This window comes from Triticum dicoccoides, chromosome 4B, assembly GCF_002162155.2.
Source record: "Triticum dicoccoides isolate Atlit2015 ecotype Zavitan chromosome 4B, WEW_v2.0, whole genome shotgun sequence".
NCBI classification, from domain to species: Eukaryota; Viridiplantae; Streptophyta; class Magnoliopsida; order Poales; family Poaceae; genus Triticum; species Triticum dicoccoides.
In genome coordinates, this window is record NC_041387.1 from 654882035 (window position 1) to 654892202 (window position 10168).

A 10168-nucleotide genomic window follows, 5' to 3' on the forward strand; every position below is an offset into this window, starting at 1 on the left:
ACTGGAACATTGGTCCATCACTTGTCAAGAAGTGTATTTTTAAATTCATGTATACATTATGGGATACATTGGTCCATCACTTTGTTCTCCTCGCTGAATTTCTGTTTTGTGGTTCTTTTTTCATTCTTCTTTGAATGTAGTTTTTCTCTTGTTTTTGCATAGTTTTCTACACTGTAATTATTTATATACGGTGAACATTTTTCAAATACACATTGTATAGGTTGAACATTTTATATATGTAGTGAATATTTGTTGTGAGTTTTTTAGTTTATCATGAACTTTTTTAAATCTATGCAGAACATTTTTATATATGATGACTTCTTTTATATATAGTAATCAATTTTTACGGACAATGAACTTTTTCAATGTATGGCGAATTTGTTTTAGTATGCCATGAACATTTTCAAAGGATCGTCATAACGGCTGAACATTAAGATTCTAGGGATGGTACCGAACTTCCGGAGTGAGCTGATCCTTCCTATTATTCTATTACAAGCCCATGTATTAGTTGCATGGGTGTGCGCTTCTAAAAACACTTTTTTTGTGTGCATGTATGCATGTAAGAAAAGTATGCTAGTGTCATCAAGATTCAACTAAAATTTAAAATTCAAAATGTTCTGTATCTCAAAATGTTAGTCCTATTCAAAATTGGTTTTCACATAAAAAATTATCGTGACGAGACCTTTAAAAATAGATCCTATGTTGATATGTTCGAACGACTTTTTTTCGGGTCAAAAGCTACCATGACTGGGCTACGTAAGTTATCATGTTGTTTACACTGAAGTTACCGGACATAAAAAATGTTTCCCTAATCTTCTTTCCACATGCATGCACCAGACGATAAAAGTTAATGTCATCCTAGATTGTCTCTAGTTTGAAAATACTAAATGTTTTGTTAGTCAAACTATCCGTTCAGTTCAAAATCTGTTTTCACATAAATAATCCGTCATGACGAGACCTTAGGCTAAATACTGGCATGAAACTCTAAACTAGAGCATTTGACCAACATAATGGCACTAGCACTAGCTAGGCCACTTTCTTTGATGCAGATACGTAGTACCATCCAACTTGTTTATGGTGTGGCCCTCGTTGGCAGCAGTGATAACTTGAAGAATAAACGATTGTATGTTTATGTGTGCACCGCCAATGTGACTGTTGTTCTTCGGCTTGGAAAGCATGATATGTAATGCAATTAGGGACACTATCGATGCTCTCGGGCGCGCTTTTTTGGGGCTGCTGAAGAAACCTGTTCCAGGGCTCAATGCCTCATTGCCTGGACTAACGTATGTAAACCAAAAAAGTATGATGGTTTAGGCATTAGAAACTTGCACATTCAAAACAATTGCTTGCTCATGAAATTTGCTTTCAAATCGTTGTTCCCTTCTCCCACCCTCTGGCCAGACTAGATTTCTCTACAACACCCCAATGCCTTTGTTGCTCCAGTTTCCAACCATTCCTATTTATGCAAAACAATCAAACACATAAATCCCACTGCTATAAAAATATCTTTTGTCCTAACAAACATGAATCCCCCACTGTAATTATTCGTATCTTTGTTGCAGGATTTCATGCCCTCAGTTGACCTAGATGCTCGCTTCCTCATCGAGGGCCTAGATTTCTCCACAAAAAATGCATATGCGGCCATCCTTCATGACCCAGACGAGGACATCAGCGCCAAGATTTGGGAAACAAAGGTTCGTAGGAAGATCAAAGTCTTTGCTTGGTTAGCCTTTCGTGATTGACTCAACACCATGCCTAACCTAGCACACAATAGTACGAAAACTATGTCGACCTGCCCTTGATGCAAGTGTGCTACCGAGTATGCTCCACACCTCTTCGTCACATGCCCCTACTGTACTCGGGTGTGGCAGCGTTGGAGCTAATGCTAACCACCACACTCACCAAGGATCTTTGTGTATGCTACTTCCGGCTCAAATAGCTCATCGTGTTTGGCCCTTTGTTCTCCTCTCTGTCATGTGGCGAATCGAGGATGCAAGGAGTGCCAGAACTTTCAAAGGCAATGATACTCGTTCCATCACTACTCTCAAGCTCATCATAGAAGACTTGGACTTATGGTCACATAGGATATCTAAGCCAAGTGACAAAGAAGATGTACTCTCATGGCGGCTGTCCCTCTCCTCGCGTGTTCTAATGCTTATTTAATCTCACTCCCCCTACCTTGTGTCTACCCTTGTAACATTTCAACTGCTACAACCTTTTGAGAAGTATATTCAGATGGAGGAACTCCCCCCCCCCCCCTTGCTGATTCTGAAGTATAATGATACTGGAACATTGGTCCATCACTTGTCAAGAAGTGTATTTTTAAAATTCATGTATACATTATGGGATACATTGGTCCATCACTTTGTTCTCCTCGCTGAATTTTTGTTTTTTGGTTCTTTTTTCATTCTTCTTTTAGTGTAGTTTTTCTCTTGTTTTTGCATAGTTTTCTACACTGTAATTATTTATATACGGTGAACATTTTTCAAACACACATTGTATAGGTTGAACATTTTATATATGTAGTGAATATTTGTTGTGAGTTTTTAGTTTATGATGAACTTTTTTAAATATATGCAGAAATTTTTTATATATGATTGTCGGTGCGAGGACAACACCTATGGGATCACGAGAATCCCTACTACGGTTGCGGGGCGCGGGGTTGTGAGAAGGGCGGATCGAACAGATAGCACACGGGTTCTTTATCCAGGTTCGGGCCGCGAGCATGCGTAAAACCCTACTCCTGCTTTGGTGGTTTGTTTATCTGTGTTCTCGGGCTAGCAATGGGGCGTGAGGAGCTCCAAAAAGCCGAATCCTCCTCCTGGTCACCTTGGGCCTCCTTTTATATGAAGAGGGGTTGCCACAGTGGCACACAGGAGGTGGAAAGGGCACAGTGATATGAGTTTATCCCTCGCATTACATGACAAGGCGCATTTAATGTGTCTTGCTTAGCTCCTTGCTTTATCGGGGACGGGGGAGAGCCCAGTCTTGTCCGTCGCCGCTCCCTTTCGCATCGACACGCGCCCTGGCCAGTGGTGCCCATGGCGCCAGGTAGGCAGGCAGGCAGCTGAGGTGGCGCAGCGGTTGGTCTCCACGAAGATCTGCTTGCTGCCACGTAGGTGCCTGCCCAACTGGTTGGGTCGGCAGCTGCATGCAAACGGTGGTGGAGGTTTGGTGCCTGATGGTGGCCCTACGAGTGTCCTTGGCAAAGGGCCTCGCCGTAGGTCCGGCAAGAGTCTTGCCGGGGCCCCGGCAAGGGTCTTGCCGCGGCGCCTGCTATCATCCCCGGCAAGGCTCTTGCCGGGAGGGCCTTGTGGTCCTCCTTGGCTGGGATCCCACCAAGGGTCGTCACCTTCTATAGTGTGTGTCTCATCTTGAATGTCTTCACAAAGATCTGCATGCCACTATGGGGATGTTTCCCGAATCCTTGCCCTATGGGGGCAGTGGACTCAAGGGCGATTCGCTCCGTAGGCGTGGGGCGAGCTGCCACGGCAGGGGTCTTGCCGGGTTTGCTAAAACCGCCCCCGGCAAGGATCCGCTTCGTCCCCTTTGCTCTTTGTGGTCTTGGCCTTGGCGTCATTCTGCTCCTTTCGAGCTTCGGTCTTACCTTGGCTCACCTCCCTCGCCTTGCTCGGTGTGGTGGTGTTCGTGGCTCAGACTGCCCGTGCACAGTTTATAGGGGTACAAAAAATGCACCCCTCTTTTTGTACACCTACAGGAGCCCCCGGGCCTGGGCCACACGTAAGCGCAATCGCGTCATTGGGCTAGGCCCAAAAACGGTGCGCGGGCAGGCGGGGTAGTTTTTACCGCGGTAAGTTTCTTCGCGCGCTGCGCTTCCCATGCCTCCCGCTCGTGGCTCGGTGTGGGGAGGCGTGCGTGACGTGGGCGACATGCGTGGGGCTGAGCTCTGCGGGCATGCGTCACATCGTAGTAAAAGGGGGCGGTTCGCACCTTCCCTATAAATGGAGGGAGGCGTGGAGGCTCGGCCCATTTATTGAACGGGGCCGGCGGGTGGTCTTCAAGGCGCCCACTCCCCACGATCACGGGGTGGGGAGAGGTCGCCTCACCCGTCGCCTCGGTCCCGCATACCTGCCACGTGGTTCTCACACGCTCAGGGTGGCGAACGGTGCATGCAGGGAACCGGGCCGTCACGGGCCGGGGCAGCGGGTTGGTCCTAGTTCCCTGCGCCTTCCGCGTCTTGATTGGCTGAGTGGGGTGGCCGATCCCCCACCCTGGCTCTTTATAAAGAGCGGGGGGGGGGGGAGGAAATGGCGTCCCGCACTCTTCCATCTTCTCTTTCCTTCAGCTTCTGCTCCCCTCTCCCTCCATCCGCCATGGAGAGAGGGAATCCTGGCTCTTCAACGGTGGCGGCGAGGGTCGCCACTCGACAACGCGTCCTCCCTTCTCCTTTACCCGCGGTGGCAGAGACAGCCGCGAGGGAAAGGGGGAGGGGGCGAGGCCGCGGGGGAGGCCGTGGGCAAGGCCGAGGCGCTCAGGGAAGAGGAGAACGGGGCGACGCGCCGGTCTTGCCTTCGCCAGTAGTTCCTCCCCCCATGGAGGGCCATGTTAGGATGACCCTTGCGAGTTCTTCGTCAGACTGCGTCGGCCGCCTCGCCGTCGTCTTCGTCTCCCGACTCCATTCTCGAGCGAGATGGAGCTGGATCCGCCGGAGTCATTGCGGTTGCACATGAGGGGCTGTTGGATCAGCGGTACGTGAGCTCGCGTCGACTTTCCAGCCCCTACGTGATGTATCTTGGTCGAGGGTGGAAGAGCTCGCTCATATCCACCGCTTGACGGCGGGGCTCACCCTCCATTTCAAGCTGATGGAGGACGGCCTCCTCTCCGTCAAGGTCTTTGGGTGCTTCGGGACTCGGGCAAGGTGCTGCGTGGAGAGCTCTTCTGATAGCGAAGACTCCTCCTCGGGCGGGAGTGACGAGGAGGACAGCGGCAGCGACGACGAGGGTAGCAGGCGGCAGGATGACGGGTCCGACTAGGCGTCGGGCGCCGCTCCGTGCGGCACCGGCGATCCCATCATCCGTGTCGCTGGCTTCCTGAACTTCTCGGGGTCGTCTCCTTGGGCGGCTGGCGTTGGGAGGCTTCGGAAGAGGAAGAGGGCGGGCGGCAAGGCCGTCAAATCGGAGTACGCGGGCTCCGACGCCTTTGACGCGTGCTGACGTCCTGCCGTCTCGTCTTCGAGCTCTGCTTCCGGCGCCGCCATCACAATCCAGCCTTCGGACGGTCACCGAGATGTTCTCTTGGTGCCTCCTGCCACCCGTAGCTCGCCTAGGCGCCTCTTTTGTCCTTTTCGCCTCCTTGACCTGCCTCCTGAAGAGAGGGACAAGAAAGGGGTTACGGGCACCTTATCTCTTTTTAGTTTGTAAGCCTTTAGGCCTTAGCTGAATTTAAAACTTGTAATCCCACCATTCATGTTTTTCATTCCCCATGGACTGTACCTGAGTGGAATGTTTTTAATGAGAAAGGGATGCTTGCCGGGCCATTTGTTTGCGGGTAGAACCCACAACAAGGAGTAAATCCTCGATATCCCAAGATAAACATTTCTTTGCCCGGCAACAGGCCCCGCCGTCTTCCCACTTCGATCGACCTTCCTCACGCTTTTGGTGGTGGCAGGGATGAGGTGGGTTTGGGCTCCTCGTTTCATCCTTTCGCTGCCGCGACTATGACCAAACCTGGCCCCAGGAACGAGCCCTAGGGCCTAGAGTTTTTAGGGGAGCACGGTAGCTTTGGGAAAAAACGAGGTTTCACATACCTCAGTCCATAAGGGAATGCATGATAAGGGATGAAGAACTTATCTGAAGCTGTAGCCCCCGGCAACTCTAGTTTGCCGTGGGTGAATCTTTGTACTTGCAGCCCCCGGCAATACTGGCTTGCCGGGGTCTAGACGCTGGTCTGTCCCTCTTTTCTTTTTCGTCCTCAGGTGATCCGGCAAGGATATTTGTGAGTCCTGTGAACCAAAGAAGACAAAAGAACGGCAAAGAGATGCACACTCGACCTCTAAGCTAGGGGTTAGTCGCCGCTAAGCACTATCAACCCTAACCAAGGACGAGACTTGACCTAGCATGCATGCTATAACTTAGGGCGCCAGCGCTTCATTTATTTATGCTCAGGGTCTGCGCCTGGCTTTGTACAAAGGGTTACATGCATTATCGGCAATGCTCGTACGAAAGGTGGCTTGCCGGGGGGCCCGTCAAGCCGCGCCTCACGGGTAAAACTTGCGATGATGCTCGATGTTCCAGGAGTTACTCACCGGAACAGCATCTTCGGTCTCCAGGCGGACTGCGCCGGGCCTGGTGACTCGTATTACCCGATAAGGTCCTTCTCACTTTGGCGTCAACTTGTTGGAATTCTTGGCCTATTGAACGCGCCGAAGGACAAGGTCGCGTTCCTCAAGGCTTCGGGCATGAACCTTGCGGCTATGGTAGCGGCGCAAGGCTTGCTGGTAGCGTGCTGCTCTCACAGCCGCCCGAAGACAATCTTCCTCAAGGAGCACTGTGTCATCTTGCCGCAGTTGCTCTTACTCAAGCTCGTCATAAGCGAGCACTCGAGGTGACCCGTATATGAGGTCAGTGGGGAGAACTGCTTCTGCCCCATATACCGGGGCAAAAGGTGTCTGACCGGTGGCTCGATTTGGCGTCGTCCTGATCGACCAAAGAACCGCCGGCAATTCATCAATCCAGCGCCTTCCACTCTTGCGCAGCCTGTCAAAGGTCTTGGTCCTTAAGCCTCACAGTATTTCAGCATTTGCCCTCTCAGCTTGACCATTGCTTCACGGATGAGCAACGGAAGCGAAACAGATTTTGCTGCCGAGGCCTTTGGCATATTGCCTGAAGGTGCGGCTTGTGAACTGCGTGCCGTTGTCGGTGATGACCCTGTTGGGTACGCCAAAACGGCACACTAGTCCCTTGAAGAACTTGACGGCCGACTGAGTTGTGACCTTCCTCACTGCCTCCACCTCTGGCCATTTTGTGAACTTGTCGATTGCAACGTACAAGTACTCAAAACCCCCGACAGCATGGGGAAAGGGGCCGAGTATGTCGAGCCCCCAAACCGAGAAGGGCCAGGAGAGAGGAATGGTTTGAAGGGCTTGAGCTGGCTGATGAAGCTTCTTTGAATGGAACTGGCACGCTTCACACCTGGTGACTAGTGTCGTCACATCCTGGAGGGCGGTGGGCCAGAAGAAGCCTTGTCGGAATGCCTTGCCGGCAAGGGCCCTTGACCCAATGTGGGATCCACATATGCCTCCGTGTATCTCCGCCAACAGCTCCAGTCCTTCCTCTCGAGGGATACACTTCAATTTCACACCGTTCGGTTTCTTTCTGTACAGGACGTCATCGACGAACTGGTACATGGCAGAGCGACGGGCTACTTTCTCCGCTTCTTCCTGCTCCTCAGGAAGTTCCCCTGTTTGGAGGAATCGGACGGTATGTTGTGCCCATGCTAGAGCCTGGGGCTCGACGGCGAGGGCCAAAGGCATTTCCTCCGCCATAGGAGCGGCTTTCTCGACGGCAAGAGCTTGACGCTCCGCCGGAGCTAGGCGTCCCATCGCGGGCTCAGTGTCCTCGGCAACATCCTTGCCGGCGGCTCTGGGGAGCTCGGCGGGAAAGTACTTGCCAGGCCCTGATTTCCTCCTCTTATTCTTCTCTGTCGATGGATCAACAGATGGCTGAGTTAGCTGAAGCACAAAGGTACCTGGTTCCACAGGTAGCTTGAGGGCAGCGCGTTTCGACAGGTAATCGGCGATATCGTTCTCCGCTCGGGGAATGTGTTCAGCCTATATACCGACGAAACGCTCTTCCAGCTTCTCACTTCATTAACGTAGGCCTTCATCAACGGGCTCTGGTAATCCTTGTTGACTTGCTTGACGACAAGCTGCGAGTCCCCTCTAACGATGAGTTTCTTGATTCCGAGGTCCGCCGCGATCCTAAGACCGGCAAGCAGCCCTTCGTACTCTGATGTATTGTTGGTTGACACCTCCCTGGGGAAGTGCATCTGGATCACGTACTTGAGGTGCTCTCCGATGGGCGCGACAAGCAGTACGCCGGCCCCAACGCCTTGTAGGGATAAAGCCCCATCAAAGTACATGGTCCAATCACAACTTGCCTCCTTGCCGGGAAGAGCAGTCTCTTGGGCTTCTTCGTCAGGAGTTGCGGTCCATTCCGCAATGAACTCAGCTAGAACTCGGCTCTGAATCATCGAAGTGCTTTTAAACTTGAGGCCAAAGCTGGACAGCTCCAGTGCCCATTCCAGAATTCTTCCCGTTGCATCCGAATTGTGCAATATCCGTTGCAGGGGGAAGCAAGTGACGACAGTGATCTTGTGTGCCTGGAAGTAGTTATGCAGCTTCCTCGAGGCCATAAGAAGGCCGAAGAGAAGTTTTTGCACGCTAGAGTACCTTGACCTAGCCCCCTGTAGGAGGGAACTGGCAAAGTAGACTGGGTGCTGCATCATCTTTTTCTTCGGTGGCACCTTGACTGGCTGCGTCGTCTCTGCGTTGGTGGTGTCGGGCTGTGCTGCTACCATTTCCGCGTCGTTAACCCCTCTCTGTGCCACTAGTGCGACACTGACCACCTGGTTCGTTGCCGCCAGGTACAGCAGCAACGGCTCCTGTGGCCTAGGCGCAACTAGCACTGGCGCGGAGGAGAGGTACTTCTTCAAACCTTGCAAGGCTGCTTCGGCTTTTGGCGTCCACTCCATCGGGCCCGCCTTTTTTAGAACCTTGAAAAAGGGAAGGGCGCGCTCGGCAGACTTAGAAATGAATCCGCCCATGGCGGCGACGCAACCAGCAAGATGACACACATCCTTAATTCGCTTGGGTGCTTCAATCTGCTCTATAGCTCTGATTTTGTCCGGATTGGCCTCTATCCCACGTTGTGACACTAAGAACCCGAGAAGCTTGCCGGACGGGACACCAAAGACGCACTTCTCAGGGTTCAGTTTGAGATTGATCTTGCGCAGGTTTGCAAATGTTTCTTGCAAATCTGGTATGAGGGTTTCCCTGTCCTTGGTTTTGACCACTATGTCATCCATATAAGCTTCCATATTTCTATGGAGCTGGGGTTCAAAACCAATCTGGACCGCCCTTGCAAACGTCGAACCAGCACTCTTCAACCCGAAAGGCATCCGTATGAAACAATACGTACCACATGGGGTGATGAATGCTGTTTTTTCTTCGTCTTCTCTTGTCATGAAGATCTGGTGGTAGCTGGAGTAGGCGTCGAGGAATGACAGTAGATCGCACCCAGCCGTGGAGTCAACAATCTGGTCGATGCGCGGCAATGGGAAGGGGTCTTTAGGGCAAGCCTTATTGATATCTGTGTAATCAATACATAGCCTCCACTTCCCATTTGCCTTGTGCACCACGACCGGATTGGCCAACCACGTTGGATGGAGCACTCCTCTTACCAAACCTGCTGCTTCCAGTTTTCGGATCTCTTCTATGATGAACTCTTGTCGTTCCAATGCTTGCTTTCTGTAACGCCCCGGTTCCGATGCGCCAGGTGTCTGCCAGTTATTCACTGTCGTTGCCATGTCATTTGCTTGCGTGTTGCATATTGTCATGTCATCATGTGCATTTCATTTCGCATGCATGTTCGTCTCATGCATCCGAGCCTTTTCCCCATTGTCCGTTTTGCAATCCGGCGCTCCTATGCCCTCCGGCGTTCCCCTTTCGTCTCTCGTTGTGAGCGGGTGTTAAAATTTCTCGGAATGGCCCGAGTCTTGCCAAGCGGCCTTGGTATAGCACCGGTAGACCGCCTGTCAAGTTTCGTGCCATTTGGAGGTCGTTTGGTACTCCAACGGTTAACCGGGTAACCGTAAAGCCTCCTTCTCTTTGCAGCCCAACACCCCCTCCAAACTGGCCCAAAACCCACCTAACTCCCCTCCATGCTCTCAGTCGTTCGATCATGATCGCGTGGCCGAAAACCGTGCTCCATTTGGACTCTCCTAGCTCCTTCTATCTATAAAACTAGCCCCTCCCCCGAAATTCACGGATGATCCTCCCGAAACCCTAGATCTCCTCCCTCTCCGCCGCCGGACATGTCCGCGTCGCGCCGGACATGTCCGCGCCGCCTGCCGCAGCCAATCGGCAAGCGCCATATGGCCTCTCCGCCGCCAGCGCCCGCGCCCCACGCCGCCGGCCCGCATGGCCCGT